Source organism: Protopterus annectens, chromosome 13.part0, assembly GCF_019279795.1.
Source record: "Protopterus annectens isolate FY-2018-M chromosome 13.part0, PAN1.0, whole genome shotgun sequence".
NCBI classification, from domain to species: domain Eukaryota; kingdom Metazoa; phylum Chordata; order Ceratodontiformes; family Protopteridae; genus Protopterus; species Protopterus annectens.
Genome location: NC_056747.1, coordinates 873,629,963 through 873,648,921, shown reverse-complemented (window position 1 = coordinate 873,648,921; position 18,959 = coordinate 873,629,963). Strand labels below are relative to the sequence as shown.

General features: G+C 42.8%; 1 pseudogene; it reads left to right on the top strand.

Annotated features, from left to right (window-relative positions):
- Positions 1 to 14,436: 14,436 nt before the first annotated feature.
- The window catches only part of LOC122787976, a 37,846-nt pseudogene continuing 33,323 nt past the window's right edge, over positions 14,437 to 18,959 (top strand).

Here is an 18,959-nt window from a genome sequence, read left to right as displayed (position 1 = left end):
CTTGAATCCCTGTTCTCTCACACTCAAAACAGTAACAGTGAAGAGGTTGCCAACTCACCCACCACCACTCATACACATAATACCACTACTCATATACATAATACACATCCAACACATAAATTAATATAAGCGGAGGTTCTCTCAAAGACTTACCAAAACGCCAGAGATCCCAAAACAAAAGACAGCTGCAACTAACACAGTTTCCACAGCAACTAAGACACATAGCAACACCAGTGTCTCACCTACCAACCCCTTAAGGTGTAAGACTCAAAAGCCAAACTTTCTTGTCAGTGGAGACTCCATAGTGAGACACACAGATGGCTCACTCACCAGGTTAGATGAGGAAAAAATCATGGTCAGCTGCCTGTCTGGTGCTAGGATTCATCAGATCATGCATACACTCGGGTCTCTTGACAACAAGTGCCATTATGACTCTGTCATAGCTCATGTTGGAGTGAATAACCTGAGATATACCTCACTGGATTATATGGAGAGAGACACGATTAAGCTCTCTGAGTATGTGTCCCAGGCAGGTATGTCCCTAGCCTTGAGCAGTATATTACCCTCACCTAGAATGATGCCATACTATAAACAAAAAATGATCTATTTCAATAATTAACTTAGTTTTTGGTGTCATTCAAAGGGGGTCCAGTTTCTGTCAGCCTGGGATAACATGGTCAACAAACCTTGCTGGTTTGCCAGAGACAGTTTGCATCTGGCACCACTAGGCTTTTGGCTGCTGGCAAAGGCTTTTGCCTCCCCCATTGTGCCATTTTAGGCAAAGTCTCAAAAACAAAATTGCTGATATGAAAATTGCCAACCACACAAGAATAAGGATTAAGCTGCTAAATGCTAGGAGTTTAAACCAAAAACTGCACACCCTGGGAGCACGTCTATCACTGGAGGATGTAGATGTCTGTGCAGACAGAAACCTGGTTCAAAGCTTCAGAGAGTACCCTGGCCTTGCAAGGCTACAATGCCTTCCACACTTTCAGACCACAAAATGAATGTGAAAATTAAAGGAGGCGGTGTTTCTATCTATATTAGAAATAAATTCACCTCCTGACTAGTTAGACTAGACAACTCCATGGAGTTACTCCAAGTTCAGATTACTGTCAGTAAGACCCCATTCAAGTCATAGCTAGTTATAGATCCCCCTCCATGGATCATGATGTACACGACCAAAACTGGAGTCAATCCAAATATTGCCAAACACTCTGGTCATGGGGAATTTCAATTATCCCACCATCAACTGGAAAACCTACTCTAACCCTAACTCACTAGTGTAAAATTTCCTTGACATTGTTAACACAAATTCCCTGGAACAAATTGTTCAAACCCCAAGAAGAGGAACAAACATACTCGATCTGGTCTTCACTAATATGATAAACAGATGCACCACCACAACTGTCAGACCCTCATTAATTAAATATGACCGCAAATCAGTTGCCTTTGAACTGGCACTAACACTAGAATTCACAAAGGGTGAAGTCAGACTAAAAAACTTCACCAAAGCAAACTATACCCTCCTAGGGAAAGGTATAAATGCATTCCAAGCCTCACCCCAGTTGGAAGTAGTAACTACACCAAAGCTTACACTAAAGCCCTGTGCAATCACTTCTATGTGTATAAGCTCAGCTATTCCAGAGTGAATCAAAGCCAGAGTCCCAAGTAAAAAAAGCTGCCCTGGTGAACCTCCAGCATCACCAAACATTACAACAAACACAAAAATTTGCTGTCAAAGAAAACTAAGGTGAGGGCCCCAACAATGGAAAAGCACCCTACTCAGCCTCAACAGGCAAATAAGACAATATGTCAAATCCTGTAAGCGTAACTGAGAAAAACTTTGCAATCACAACCAAGGATAATCATAAGGCCTTTTACAGCTATGTACATACATAGCTTAAAAGCAGGACCCAAGCATATGCCGAACTATTGACTAACAGTATCACACACACTGATTCTGCAGAGATAACAAACCTGTTAGCAGACAGATTTGGTGAAAATTTCACTTCCTTATCCCCTCCAAATGTATCACAAACTTGCCCCCAACTTCCCGTCCACCCTACATATCCAAAGAGCAGGTCATTAAAGCCTTGTGTAAGGGAAAAAGCACAGCTTCTATGGGATCAGATGACAACCCAAGCTGTCTTCTAAACAAACTAAAACATGAAGTACTATCACTATTAAGCACCCTGTTCAATCACAACTTAACCACTGGCTTTGTTCTTGTGGAATGGAGACCAGCAACAGTTATTTCCCTCCACAAAGGTCACTTAACAACAGACCCAGGGAATTATAGACTCATAAATCTGACCAGCCTCATCTGTAAAGCCATGGAACGTATTATCATAGACCTCATAAATGAAGACATATGCGACCTCCCAACTCTGGATATGACCTGATTCAGCTTCATCAAGGGCAGATCCTGCCTGTTAAACCTGGTAAATTTCTTTGAAAATGTGACCAGAGCCATTGACAAGGGCAGATCTGTGCACACAGCATACTTTGACTTGGCAAAAGCCTTTGACACAATCCTACATTCAGGCATTACTGATAAACTTAGCAAACTGAATGTAAGCCCCTTTGTTGTAAGATGGGTTGCCAACTGGCTCACAAACCAATCACACACTATCAAAGTGGGTGACTCCACATCAACCAGCAGGCCTGTCACTAGCGGGGTGCCACAAAGGTCAGTGCTGTGCTCCCTACTGTTTGGTATATACTTCTCAGACATTCAGTCCAAAGCTAAGGGTCTGTGGCTGACCAAGTTTGCGGACAACTGCAAACTGGGTGCAATTATTGAATCCTTAAATGATGTCAGCATACTTCAGGAGAGTCTTACACAGACCAGTGACTGGTGTCTTAGCCACGGTCTCAGACTGAATGCAAAAAAATGCATTATCATTCCATTCAGTAAAAACAATGTCCCTTCACACTAACAAATTAACAATAATACCCCATGTACCTACAAAGTGGTAAGAGAGCTAGGATCACAGGTAGACTGTACCCTTAACTTTGACCACCAAGTGTCTATTGTAGTAAGGAAGGCTTTCAATGTAGCACACTTGATTAGCAAAGGAATTGTTTTTAAACCAAAGGAGGTTATAACCCCTCTATGTGCGGCAATAATCAGGCCCATAATTGAGTATAATGCCCCTTTCGGCATGTACCATTACAAAGCACCACAGCAATTGGAAAGACATCAGAGGATTCTAACTAAGAAGATCGAGGGACTCCAGCATGTGCCTTGCACAGACTGACTAAAGTCTCTAACCATATACTTAGTATTGTATAGACTTCTTAGGGGGGGGTGATGATGTGAGTTATTGCCAGCTATGCCAGGAGAAGTAAGGCAGTGGATGTGTAACATATGCCAGCATAGCTAGCTGGAGTTTTTTAAAGAACTATATGTCATTTGTATATCAAGCTGATTTGTACAGATGCTTGTGTTAAAAATGTACCAACAGTGGGTCCTGCTGGACAGAAAAGAAATACACCTGTATGTCAGACTGTATTGTAACTGTTGAAATAAATATATTTTAACAGAGGATACAGGAAGAGAAGAGGTTAATCTCAGTCCAGCTAACTTTGAAGCATAATCTGAAATTAAATTACCTGGTTTAGGCCATAAAGATTGTATCTTACATTTCTGACTGCAGCCACTGACAAAATGTCTGTGAAAACCAGGACTAGGAATCCTACTGTATTATCCTTAGGGGTGAACTAATTGCTACCCTGGAAGGGTGATAGTTTTTGAAATGGTTTCATAGCTTCCAGATGCTATAATACATCTTAGCAAAGCCCTATGTGTGTGTATTATGACACATATTAGCTAGATTCTGGTTCAGTTTGCAGTAAAGGGAGTAATGAGGGACTCAGATGTCAGGTGACTAGATGTATGTGATGTCATTCTGTAATCCAGCACTGAAATTATATTTTAATACTAGATGAGACAGAAGTCTCAAGGCAGTCTATTTGTGGAACCTGTCAAAGAAGGAGCACTCACCCTACAATATCATGCCTTGCTCTAGTAAGAGAACTAAGGGACAGTAATTCTTTAGATCAATAATTTAAATATAGTGAGATTAGTTAAGTATTGTTTTTCTGTATCTGTGTGAATCTTTCTATCTGTGTTATTTTTCATATTTCCTGTGGCTGAAACTTGGGTGTTTATTGTACTAGATATTTAGTATTTTCATGTTCTTTTATTAATTATTAAATATATTTAAACTTAATATTAATATTGCTGAGAGAGAGAGAGAGAGAGAGAGAGAGAGAGCATGGACGAGTGGATGGGACATTGTAAATTCTAACCAGGGATAGCGGCCACAACCATCCTGGATATGAACAGTCATTACTAAATATAATCCTGGGTATTGACTAGAGTATCTATGGTATTACACTGGGATGAAACAGCTAGGCTTGAAATGACCTCCTGGTTGATAGCCTAGTAACCTCCTATGATCCAATGATCCTATTCCATGAGCCCAAACTGTTAGTCAGTTTGAGCTGAGCTGACTAAAAAGACAAGTTTGGCACAAAGCCCCTCAGTGCTTTCCTGCTATTGAAGAGAGCACTCCTTTGCAGGCTTTCAGGGATCAACATTTGGCTCATGCTGTTCTTTTGCTGGTCAGATAAGTTCCATTTAGATAAAAGCCTTTCACATTATAAAAATTGCTGTTTTATTGCACTTTCCTATTTAGGAAATTTATTTTATGCTAGGAGTGTATGTTTTAATGGACTGTCACGAGACTAAACTGTACTTTTAAATGGGAACACACTTTTTTCCTGTCAGTTTAAAAGTTGATCTGATGTTGTCTTGTTTGTTCATTCCTGAACTGATGGGTCTCTAATCCAACCTCAGCTCAGATTTTGGACACTTCTAAAGATTTGGATCCATAGCTTGAGCTCTCCTCCTCCCCAACAGTATTACTTCATATCTCATTTGCTGCTTCAGTGAATGGATGTGGTCTCTGTAGCTTGGGTGTAATTTTAAAGATTAGATAAGTGACTTTGCATTTCTTTACTTTATATTTCATATATTTTTACCCTAATAGCTTAAATATATATATATATATATATATATATATATATATATATATATGTATATATATATATATATATATATATATATATATATATATATATGGTTTACTAATAAAAATTCAACGTACCATTGTACGCCTATGAAGTACACGAACGGCATATGTTCGAATACTTTATATGTGTGCAGGCTACAATATCGAACGTTACATTTGCGAATGTACTGAGCATTTGCAAATATGAATGTTGCAAGGGATGTACAAGGATCGCAGTACAGTGCGGTTAGGGAAATACATCCCTTTCCTCACTGAAGTGCGATCTCGGAATTGGAATATATAGTTAGGGGGGTGTGAATGGGATGTTAGGTGTAGGGGTTAGGGAGTTACGGTAAGGGTGGCATTGTTAACTGCCATAAAATGTCGTATTCAACATTTTTGACATTAACAGCTGCTTTTCAACATTGGTACTATTCGTTTATGTGTAATTTTGGCTATATAGTTCGGTCTTAAGGTACTCTTTTTTTTTTTTACTTTTGATATTTCAATAGTAAACCTATATATATATATATATATATATATATATAGATATATATACACACAGACACACACATATATACATATTTGTTTTCTTTGTCCCCCCCCCGTATTATTAAAAAAAAAAAGAAGATATTGCTTTTTCTGCATCTCCTTTGTGTAGGCCTTCACTTCTTAAACTTCCTTCTAACTGCTACTTGTGTTCTGGTACTCTAGGACTTACCATTGTGGGCAATATTTTTCTCATTTTTTACCATTGTTGGTAATTTGCTTCCTCACCTGTCTTCATCTTCTCTTATTTTTAGATAGTGTTGAACAAGTCAACCTGCTTTAAAAAATGCACATCCTGTGGGCACAAAATACCAAACTCCGATGCCTACCAGAAATGTGTATAATTGTTTTGGTTCTCAACATTTGGATATGGACTGTGAGATATGTGTACGTTTTAACCACCATGCTCTGGTTGAATTCCACAAAAAGTTTGTTCTCAAGGGTCTTTTGCCTTCTACCTCTTCAGGCTCTTCCACCTCTGCTTCTGTAACTGCTGGAGCTTCCCCTTCCAAGAAGTCTCTGGAAAAGGCTAACGGGGATTCATCGAGTAACAGTAAAGAAGGAAGGAAATGATCCCGTGATCATTCCTTTTCTGCTATTTCAGGTTCTAGTCCTGCTGAAAAAATTTCAAAACTGTCGGATCCATCAAGTCTATCTGATCCGACAACATCTAAGACCAAGTCATTGGCTCACCATTTTACCTCCTTTACCCTGGAGCCGATATCTTCTCAGATCCACTCATCCTTCCTCTAAGAGACTCCGAGAAGAAATTACAGAACACCTTCCACCTCATCATCTCTCAGGTTATCTAGGAGCTTAATCAGAGTGAATGTTGCTAGGATCATGAAGAAGTTACTCTGGGACCAGATTCAGTTGGGAGATATACTGACTGCATCTTACATCAGGCCTGCCATCAGCCCTTACCCAGTTACTGACTCCTACTCTGATCCAACCCTCAATTTTGGAGCCATCTGACCTGAGAATCCCAAGTCTGGCTATGTCTGATCCAAAGGCTTGGGCTTGTTTGACTCTGACTATGGCTCTAATCCAGTCCATTGCAACCTTGTTGGAATGGAAGAGATCTCAGAGCTGAAGTGTTGGTACCAGACCAGGGGTGTTAGGGTCAACTCTGATTCCCTTGGAGCTGTCTCTTCCTCTCAGAGCCTTAGTGCTGGACAGCTTGGCTTTGACTTCTGCCTTGAGACAGAGCCATAGTGATGCTCTGAGCCATCCCTGGCAGCTGTCTTCGACTCCTGCCAGGGTGATTCTTGCCTCTCCTATGTCTTTTGCCTTCAAGGTAGTAGAGAGAGTTTTCTCCACTTCTGCATAAGATAAGATATGCGTTTTTCTCTTAGGTCCACTCCTTTCACAACTGTCTGCTGTGGTTGCAGAGCCTGTACATCCTATCACATTGGAGCAGCTGGCCCATATTAGTCTTAAGACACTCCTTATTCAGAAGTCACCTTACACTTTTGATTCCTCTCTGGAACACCCCACTGAAGAGCCCCTTCAGAAACATATGTGCAAGAGGAGGCACACAGATTCCCCAGAGGAATCCATCTAGGGGGAAGGGTTCCCTAGGTTATTCCTTGAGAACATCTCATTCACTGTAATACTTTTGAGACAGAAAGTGGTTGATCTTTTGATCTCCCCCTTCCCAAGAGGAGTCAGTGTTGCTTGAGTCTTTCAGAGCTGGCTCTGCTATGTCCTCCGGTGGAGGAGATTGTGGACCTCATTTCCCACCAGACATGGAAGGATCCAGATGTCATGGAGCCAATCCCCAAACATATGGATAAATATTTAATTGCACCAAAGGATTGGGCCTACTGAAACAAGGGTCCCCAGTCAATGCCATGGTGGCAGCAGCAGCCACCAAGAAGGAACTTGCAGAGCAAAGTTCTATTGTCCATCCCCCCAACAGAGAATCAAGGTTGTTAAACAGGTTTGGGAAGCATGTGTATGCATCAGCTACCTTTTCCCTTAGGTTGCTGAATTATTTGGCACATGTCACAAGATTCCAGAGGGAATTGATCTAAGAGTTTTCCAGTGCTCTGTCTGGGCCCAAGTCTGCGCAGCACAAGAAGATTGTTTCTACAAAACTGGCCACCTTACTGTCTCTATCAAACACGTCAATGATGCTTATTTCACACACCTCTAAAGGTGCTTCAAGAGCAGTGGGTTCAGTAATAACTGTGAGACAGCACACCTGGATGAATCTCTGTGACTTTGCAGAGCCTTTCAAGTCATCTTTCTTCCGTGCTCCCTTTGATGAATCTACCTTATTTGATCCCTAGGTTAAATAAACCCTATCTAGGACTAAGCAAGATGGGAAGACCTTATCTGTCATAGGGATTTGTTTTTCTACACCTCAAAGAACCTTTGAGAGGTGGCAGGAAAATGGGGTTTCAGAAGTCACAATGCTCTTCCCAGGACTCCTATGGGGATATATCTCCCATGGCAGAGGAGTAAACTCTAATAATAGACAACACTCTTGTGCAGAGGAGGCCTGCACAATAAGGGTTTCAGAGCTCCTTTTTCTGATAAGCCCTATCAGAGCTTCTGAAGAGTTATCCAACTGCTGCCAACAGGGAGGTCCTTTTCCCTGCACCCATAAACCTGGACAGCCATCACAAAAGACACTTGGGTGCAGGGGATCATTTCCAGAGGATATTAAATATCCTTTTTGCCACAGCCCCCCAATTGTTCTACAAAACTCCAAGATGTTCCACCCAGTCAGAGAAAAACAGCAGTCACAGAAATACAAAACCTGCTGGAAAAAAAAAAGAGTCATCCAGATGGTCCCCCCACCAACTAGGATTTAGAACTTAATCAATGTTCTTTTTAGTGCCAAAGAAAAATGGGGATATGAGGCCCATCCTGTATCTCAGCAATTTAAACAAATATGTCCAAGGCTCCAAGTTCTGAATGGTCACAGTTCAGTCCATTCTGCCACATCTGAGCAAGGACGATTGGATGTACTTGATAGAGCTCCAAGATGCATACTAGGCCATGAAAATAGACGGTTGTGGAGATTACTTTGCTTCCAGCTGGGAGCTAGTCATTATCAACTCAGAGCTGTGCCATTTGATCTCACTACAGCCCCCAGAGTGTTCATCAAGTGCATGGCATTGGTCACAGCTCACTTGAGACTGCTATGATTCTGAATGTTTCCGTATCTCGATAATTGGCTCCTCTCCACTTCCATCAAGCATGCTCTAATTCAAGCTAGGGACTTCAACTATGTCTTCAACTAGGCATTACAGTGAACTATGCCTAATGCCAACTTTTCCCCGCTCAAGTCCTGGAGTTCAATGTTGCTCATCTGAAAACAGTCACACAAATCACAAACCTCCTTCAATCAAGGATAAATACATCATGGGGCCAAGCATCCCAGTTAGTATCTTATCCCTCCCCACCAGGAGGGTTGATTTTGCAACTTCTACGATCTATGGCAGCTTCCATAACTCTAATACCACTAGCATGATATTACATAAGGGTACTTAATGGACAGTGACAGTGCAATGGTCTATCAGACGTTATCCTCCCTCTGCTTCAATACACATTACAAAAATTTGCAAAGAACACATTTCCTGGTGGATCACTGCAAGAAAAGTTTCCCAGGGCTGCCCTTTTATCCTTCCACCACCCACAGCCACAGTGACCATGGATGCCTCCCAACTTGGGGGGGACATTTCTTGGTAAGGACAGTTCAAGAGACTTGGTCCAATCAGGCAGCCAGTTTTCACATCAATGTCTTGGAAATGAGTGCAGTCCTATTAGAGTTGCATGCTTTTCAAGATGCTCTACCTCCAGGGATGACTGACATTCAGATAGATAATCTGTCAATTGTCTGGTACAGCAACAAGCAGGGGAAAACCAAGTCCCACCCCCTATTTTGAGAAGTGATGAGAATTTGGCAGTGGGTGATCTCTTCCAGCCACTTTCTTATGGAATGGACATTCCACAGAAGTCAAAAAGTCTAACAGACAAATTGAGCAAGTCTATATTACTGCCTCACAGGAGGTGTCTCAATCCTGTGGTGACAAAAACAAATTTTCATCAGTGGGAACAACCATACTGTGATCTCTGCACTTGAGGCTGAGTGGGGAAGCAAGTACTTTGCCCTGATCCCACTGGGGAGAGGGGGTCACCAAGAGATTCTCTAGTTCATGAGTGGCACCCAGGACTCCTATATGGTTTTCCTTCAGTTCCATTGATCCTAAAATTCATTCAAAAAGTGTTGTACTGGAAATGCAAATTAATCTTCATTGCCCTTTTTTTGGCCAAAACAAAAATGGTTCCACTTCCTGTAGCCTCATCTAGTACACCCCCCTAGGGTGTTAAATCTAACCCAGGATTTTCTCTGTCAAACATGAGGAGTAAATCATCCAGAAATTCAGACCTTCAAACTGACTGCATGGTTCCTCCACTTTGAATGATGGTTAGACAGTCCAGGTTTTCATCCCCAGTCAGACACATACTTATATCTTCTTAGAAGAATTCTATGAGAAAGGTGTTTAAGAGTAAATAGAAAAAATCTCCCCTTGGGCTGCACAGAGACAAATAGATCCTTTTCAGCACCCATTTTACCTATTCTAGATTTTCCTGCTTTCATTTTCAAAAATGGTACTAGTTATTCAACTTTAAAGATTCAACTTGCAGCTATCTCAAATTTTCATATAAGACATAACCAGTCCTCTTTGGTCTCATCTAAATTGTTGTGAATACTTTCTTAAAGGTACTTTGTTACTCCAACCTCCCAACAAAGGCCCTACTCCACCATGGGATCTAAATATTCCTACAAGCCTTGAATCAGCCTCCTTTTGAGCCAACAGCCAAGGTAGATTTAACATTTTTATTGTGAAAAACTATTTTCCTGGTCACAATCACTTAGCTGGATGAGTATCAGACCTCCAGGCCCTCTCATCTAAGCCATCATATCTAATTTTTCAAAAGGACAGGGTCTTTCTCTGCACTAATGCTTCCTTTGTACCTAAGGTGGCTTCAGAAACAGCTATGAATTAATTGATCAACCTTCATGTTTTCTTTCCAAATTCTTCCAATAAAGGAGAGTATATGCTTCACTTTTTAGATATGCATAGGCAGCTACAATTCTATATCCACAAAACTAAAGATTTCAGAAAATCAGACCAGCCATTTATTTATTTTTCCAAAGCCAAACTGGGAAACGTCTCAAAATTGACTTTAGTCAAGTGGATTACTGACTGTATTTCTTTGGTATAAAACAAAAATAGGCTGACACTTCCCGGACCTCCTAAGGCTTATTCCACCAGATCAGTGGCCATATCCTCTGTCTTCTGGTCTAAGGTTTCTATAGATGACATTTGTGGCACTGACAGCTGGTCTAACTCACATAACCTTTGACGTTCACTACAGATTGGATATCTTATCTTGGACCAGAACAGTGTTTGTCTCTGCTTTACTCTGGAATATCCTTCATTAAGGACAACCCCGGGGTTTCTCAAGCTGGGAACTCTGCTCCATCAGTTGAGTAGTGGAAGAAAAAGACAACATCAGATATAAAAGTTATGTACTCACCATAACTATGTGTCGTGGGTTGTCTGTTTTTGTCCTTCCTCAACTTCCTTTCCTCCATCCCCCTTCCTATTTCACAATGCTTTCTAATTTCCAAGGCTCCTAGTCTGGCCCAAGGAGTAAATATCTTGCTCAATTGATTGATGAGCTCCAGGTCCTTTCTCTCTGTTTCTTCTGTCTATATAGTTATTCCCTAGATTATTATATGTTATTTTTATATCATAGCTGTTTGTACACACACTGTAGAGTCAAGGGATGCCAAACTCGATCTGAAGTAATACTGTTGGTGTGGAGGATTGTAGGTAAGGAGAGGAGGTCGAGCTACAGATCCAAGTCTTTAGAAGTGGCTGAAGTAGCATCTGAAGTCGGATAAGAGACCCATCGGTTGAGGAAGAATGAGAACAGACAATACAGATGCATAGTTATGGTGAGTACATAACGTTTATTTTAAAGTAATTAAAAACATTTTTTTTCTGAGGCAAGACTATATTTGTTTTATTTATTTGGAGGCAGCCACAAAACAAAAAAGAAAAAGTTAAGCAAACAGCCTTTGCCACCACAACAGGCTAATAATTTGCCTCTGCTGCAGGTGGATTACTCTGCTGTGGCCATATCTTGTTCCTCAGACCACTCATTTTTTAACCCGGATCCCACTGGTATAGCACCTACAGCAATATGGACCAGGGGTGAGCCACATCCTCTGCAGCTACTGTGGTCTCCCAAAGTGAGCAAGAGAGAGCCAGTCTTATCACTTCTGGGAGAGGGAACAAGGAAGGCTTCCCTGTTGTGTCAGAATGTTGTGCCCATCCATGGGAAAGCTGCTGCTGCCATTAATAGCAATGCTGGCCCCATTTTTTTTTTTTTGTCAAAAGGAAACAGAAAACTAAACATGCATCTACCCCTCCTCAAATTTCCTTAGACAGGAGTAGTTTACTGGGTCTGTCTCAGGGTTTAATTCAGACTATTTATACTTTTTATAAGGTAGTTTCTGGTAAAAGAAAGAGGGATACCTTTTCCTGAAGAGATTCAAGATTCTGAAGGAAGATGAAGGGACAGATACAGGCTTTTCTCCTCAGCTGGCTGATTCAGACTCAGGGGAGAGCTCAGATTCTGATACGCCCTGTGGGAATTTCTCTTTCTCTGAGACTATTTCCAGGATCTGCCAGTGTTTTTAGTGGGAGAACATTGATGTATTTCAGTCCCTCAGAAAATACTATGAGTTGTTGCACAAAGAATTTCCAGCAATTTCATCCATTCCTTGAGACATTTATCATATTGATTACTGCTGCAGTATCCTTAAATATATGAGTTATATCCTGCCAAGGATATAACAGACAGCCATCATCCAAAGCTTCAGGGCATCTTCCACATGCCCAAACTGTCAGATAGCTTGAGCTGAGCATACTAAAAGACAAGTTTGGGCACCAAGCCCTTCAGAGCATTACTGCTGACAAAGACTGCACTCCTCTAAGGCTTTTGAAGATCAATAGTCAGCTTAGTGCTGTTCCTTTGCTGGGCAGATAAGTTCCCTTTGAGGACAAACCTCCTATTTTCTAAATATTTTTTCTGCTTTATCACTCTTCAGGAAGGTTATTCTACAGCTAGAACTTTTGGGTTTTAATTGACTGTCACAAGACTGTATCATAGTTTTAAACAGGAACACTCATTTTTTTCTTGTCAGTTTAAAGTTGTGTAAAGTAACTGAAAACCATTTATCTGATGTTAATCTTCTTTCCATTCATCACTGATGGGTTCATTCCAAGCCCTCGGGACCGAGTCGGCCTAATACCAAGCTTGCGCCAGCCAAAAACTCTTGAGCTAAACTTCTACCTACAATGCCCTTCTTCCTGTTATCCCAGATCTCATTTGCCGTGTAGCTGTAAAGCCACATTTCAGCTAAACTCTCAGCTGAGTGGAAACCTTTTGATATTTTGTGGAAAAATGTGTCTATTTGCTTGTCATTTGTGACATATATCCATTAGTCTTTATATTTACAGTTAGATTTACGCCTTTTTCACTCGTACTTCTACCCGTTTAGTAATCTTTTAAGTACCATTGCTGGTACGGCTTTCTCTCTTTATCCTTGTGGTATTCCTTGAATACCATCACTGGTATTTCTTCTCTCCTTCCCTTTTTTCTGTCTAGTTGTGTGTTATTGACTCTTTGGATAGATACTGTGTGTATTTAGATAGGTATAGACATAGGGAGAGTAGAATTTACATTTTTCTCTGAAGATTTTGATTGTTGTGTTTAACTTTTTTCATGATGACTGATAAGAAGGGTACATCGAGTTTCAAGCATTGTACTTTGTATAATGGTAAACTTCCAAATAGTGACTTTCATGATGATTGTGTCTGTTGCTTGGGGGTGCCCCATCTTTTGGTGTAATCTCCCTGTGTGTTTTGTCAAAGTTTCAGCCAGCACACTCTGAAAGAGCACAAGAATAAGTTAATACTGAAGGGCCTACTTAGGTTGCCCTTTTCAGAAGCCCTTTCTGCGATGGAGGTCTCAACCCCTCCTAGGAAGGATAAGAAAAGGCCACCATTCAGTTCCCTCTTCACCCTCGAGTGACCAGGGTAAGTCTGTGAAACCAAAAGTACAAAAACTTTCTTCGGAGCATAAATCTGCCTCATCGGCACTGATCTTGTCTGCTCTAGGTAGTATGATTGTTACTATATCGGCACCAGCTTCTGCTCTGATACTGTCTCTGGCTACAGACCTCACCTTGCCTACTACAACTTCGGCACCAGGTGCCACTTTGGCACAGTGCACTCCTTCGATGCCTATCTCTGCAATGATGATTGAACCTCCTGTGTCAGCTCTGAGTGCCCCTTCAGCACAAGCTCTTTTACAGTTCCGACAAGAATGGATTTGACCCCACTGCTTTCTGTCTCCAAACTTGAGACATCGGTGCCAGTAGATTCCACACCACGGACCCGATACTCTCTGTCCATAGACCCATTTCTCAGCCAAGTGTATAGCCTGTTTCTAGATCAACCTGACTCTCCATCAGGAGTATCCACTAGATCCACCAAGAACCTTTCAGAACTGATGTGGTGCATCTTGTGGATAAGCTGTTGGCAGCCAGGGGCATACCCATGCCTTCCAGGACCCATCCTCCTGCAGAACTTGGGTTGACTTCTCCACAGACTCCATCCTATTCTCCTCCTTTGACCATTCCAGTTCCAAAGCCTCCTGCTCCAATGTCCTTTTCAACCCCCCCATCTCAGCACCAGTAGTGGACCTCACTATGGCTACGGGACCATCACTTTGGTCTTCGGTTCTTGCCAAACCAGTCCTTCCTCAACCCTGTGATTGGGGTGCAGGCTCTTTGTTTTGTGGCACGGTTCTGAGTGTTTCTTCGGTTCCATCCTCTGTGCCGGGAGCTTTGTCTGCACCATTCCTGCTTGAGGCTCCATCCCCAGGAGTGGATTTGGCAGCGGGGTGTGACCCTGGTTTTGAGGTTGTCCTTTTTGGTTCTGGGCTCCCATCCCTCTTTGGGTGGACTGCTTTCTGTGTGATGGAGAGGGTGCTTGATTCTGGAAACATTCTGCTGAAGTCAGAACCCCAGATTTCTCCCCCTGAGCTACAGCTGCCACAGGCCATCTCCTCGGGACACCAGGCAGGGAAGCCACAGGAACCCTCTGAACAGGGTACCCACTCTTCCGAGTCCTCCTCAGAAGCCCCCACTGAGGAGCCCCCACAGAAGAGATCATGCAAGAGGAAGCATGTTGACTCCCCTGAGGAGTCTCTAACAGAGGACACAGATTTTGATGATGGTGAAGGGTTCCCATGGTCACCCCCCCCCCTGATGATGTCTCCTTTGGAGACATTGTTGAAATGCTGAAACAGAGAGGTGACTGGAAGCCCGCTAATCTTTCTTCTGAGGAGTCTGTGTTCCTGCAGGCTTTCCGTGCCCAGCCATCTACCTCTTGGGTGACCCCCACCTGCAGACGAGCTGGTTCAGCTCATGGTGCAGTGCACCTGGAAGAACCCTGATTCTATTGAGGGGATCCCTCGGAGACCTGACAAGATACTTTCTTCACCCGAGGAAAACTCACATTGGTCTAGAGGTTTACCAATTGATGCTATGGTGGTGGTGGTGGCCACAAAAAAGGATCTAGCTGAAGAGAGTCCTACTATCTACCCATCCAACAGAGAGTTCCAGGTCATGGAAAGATTGGGGAAGCAAGTCTTTACATCAGCAACATTTGCTATATGGTACCTGCACTACTTGGAACATTTTATGAGGCTCCAAAGAGACTTTATCTCCAAACTCTCTGGAACACTCACAGGACATGTGTCTGACGAGGTAAGGGACAGAGTTGCCTCACAGCTCGCAACCCTGGAATCTATCTCCAACTCATCCACGAGGTTGCTTTCGCATGCAACTGAAGATGTGGCTAGAGCTGTGGGTTCAGGCATAGTTATGAGACATCATGCCTGGATGTGCATTTGTGACCTCATGGATCTCTTCAAGTCTTCCTTTTTGAATGCTCCCATCAAAGCATCTTCTCTGTTTGGCTCCAAGGTAAAGGACACTCTGGCCAGGTGTGAGCAGGACAGTAAGACCCTGTCTGCCATAGGTCTACATTTTCCAACCCTCAATGTTCCTTCTCCAGGAACCAGAGGAGTGGGAAGATGTGGCACAAAAAATCTCAGGGCCCTTTCCATGCCACACGTGGTGATGATACCCCTAAGGGCAGAGGGGGGTAACAATTCTGGAAGACACCCCTATCGTGGCACAGGGGGTCCATGTAACCAAGACCCCAGAGGCTCCTTCTCTGGGCAGCCTTACTAGCGCTCCTGAAGAGCAGCCTGATTGCTTTCCTCTGGAAGCAGTCGGGGGTTGTTTCTCTCTGTACCAAGCTGCCTGGCATTCTATTACCACTGATCCTTGAGTGTAGAATATCATTACCAGAGGTTACACCACTCCCCTCATTACTTATCCAAAACTTCCAACAAAACTTCCCAATGTTCCACCTAGTCAGAAGGAAGCAGCAGCTTCAGAAATAAAAAAACTGTATCAGAAAGGAGTCATCCAACTAGTCCCACCAGACCAATGTGCATCCGGATTTTACTCAAGATTCTTTTTGGTGCCAAAAAAGACAGGGGACTGGAGACCCATTCTGGATCTCAGCAGTTTGAACAAACCAAATTCTGGATGGTCACGGTTCAGTCCATTCTCTCTTTTCTAAGGGAGGGGGATTGGATGTGCTTGATAGATCTCAGAGACGTGTATTACCACATCAAAATGGACAAATGCTCCAGGAGTCTACCTCACTTCTGGCTAGGAGCCAATCATTACCAGTTTCATGGCCTGCTCTTCAGTCTCTCTACAGCCCCCCAGAGTGTTCACAAAGTGCATGGCAGTGGTTACAGCTCACTTGAGACTGCAAGGATTCTGAGCGTTTCCTTATTTGGACAATTTGCTCCTTACCGCCCCCACCAAGCATCTTCTGGTAACAGCCCTGCAATATACCCTTTCTCTGACAGAAATTTTGGGGATAACTGTGCACTGGAAGAAATCCAACCTTACTCCGGCACAGCAGATAGAATTCATCAGAGCAGTCTTCGATACTCGATCCTGTTTGCTGTCACTTCCAGCTCACAGATTTTAGAGACTGAGGCTTCAGCTACAGTGTCAAAACAAAGTCTCAGTGAGAGAAGTTCTTCAGGTCCTAGGATCCATGGCAGCTTCCATACCAATAGTGCCTCTTGTAAAACTGCACATGCAGATTCTCCAATGGCTTCTTCTCACTCAGTGATTCCCAAGCCATCATCCTCTATGTTTTTAGATGCAGATAACCAACTCTTGCAAGCAGGACCTTCTTGGGTGGATGAGGAAAGACAAAGAACTTTGGAGCCACACATTCCAGTCCCCTCTGCCCAAGGCCATTGTGACCATGGATGCTTCCCTGGTAGGGTGGGGGGGGGGCATTTCCAGGAAAAGACAGTCCAAGGTGCATGGTCCAAGTTGGAAGCCAATCTGCATATCAATGTTCTAGAACTGAGAGCGGTGCTGTTAGCATTGCAAACATTCCAAATGGTTCTTCCTTCTGGAATGATTGCAATTCAGTCAGACAATATGTAAGTAGTCTGGCATATCAACAAGCAAAGAGGAACCAAGTCATACCACCTGTGTCGAGAAGCCATAAGAATTTGGCAGTGGGTGATAGCTTCCAACCACTTTCTAATAGCAACGCATATCCCGGGAAACTCCAACGTGATTGCAGACAAGCTGAGCAGATGTATTCTCTTGCCCCATGAGTGATCTCTCAATCCCGAAGTAGCGGCAGAAATTTTCAGCCATTGGGGTCAGCCTTGCTGTGACCTTTTCACCTCCCCATCCAACAGCAAATGCAGTAGCTTTTTTGCCCTAATCCCTACAAAGGGGGAGTCCACGAGGGATGCTCTGATTCACGATTGGCCCACGGGACTTCTTTATGCCTATCCCCCCATTCCTCTGATTCCACAATTCATAAAGAAAGCTATTTGGTTGAAATCCAAAGTGATCCTCATAGCCCCCCTTTTGGCCTCAACAAGTTTGGTTCCCTTTCCTTCAACCTCACCTGTTATATCCACCATGGATTCTGGACCCTCTTCCAGACCTGATTTCTTACCCTCAAGGGTTGAGTCACCTGAATCTGTCCAGTCTCAAGCTGACAGCTTGGTTTCTCCATTTCCGTTAGTTACCAGGCAGGATGATCTCACCTCACCTGTTTGTGACATTATCCTGGCCTCTCATAAACCATCCACCAGAAGACTATATCGGGACAAATGGAAAAGGTTTTCTATTTGGTCAAAGGAAAAGATGCTAGATCTGTACTCAGCTCCAGTCACAGCAGTCTTACAATATCTGTTTAAGTTTTTTGAAGAGGGAGCCGCAGCCTCTACCATACGAGTACATCTGGCGGCAATTTCTAATTACCATAATCAGCTAGATGGTACTCCTCTCGTATCACTGCATTTATGTAAAACTTTTCTCAAAGGAGTTTCTCACATTAGACCTCCAATCAGACCACCTATAGAGCCATGGAATCTCACATTAGTTCTCCAGTCTTTGACTCCACCCCCCCCCCTTTGAACCCACAGTGAAATGTGACCTCAAATTCTTGTCATGGAAATTTCTCTTCTTGGTTGCCATCATGTCAGCCAGATGAATTTTGGAGTTGGAGGCATTGTGCACCAAAAGACCCTATCTAATCTTCACAAGGACAGAGTATTACTCCGGACAAACCCATCTTTTCTCCCCAAAGTTGTTTCTGACTTTTCCATCAATCAGTCTATCAACCTACCAGTAATACCTCTCAACCATACTGAATTATTCCGTTTTTACCAAGTTTTGGGGTCCAAATGAAGGAGTGTCACGATTCCTGTGTGGCACCCCTTCATTTCTGATTTTTTTTCTTTTGGTTTATTTATTTTTTTGAATATCGCGCTGTTGGAGCCGACGTCATCCCCTTCAGGGTTATCAACCAGTTGGAATTGAGCTCAAATCATCATTTCATTTCCGGCTGCAAATGCAAGCGGGAAACAGAAAGTGGATTATTGGCAGCAGCATTTCATTTGGGGAAACAACAGTTTTGAATTGGCAGCAGCATTTTGTTTGGGGGAAAGTGCATTTATCTAAGGAAAGTGAAGTGGATTAGGATTATTGGCAACACTTGTTTCGTTTGGGAAATATAACAGCAGCACTCATTTCGGGGAATGTGAAGTGGATTATTGGACTCAAGTAAGGTGTGTGTGTGTGTGTGTGTGTGTGTGTGTGTG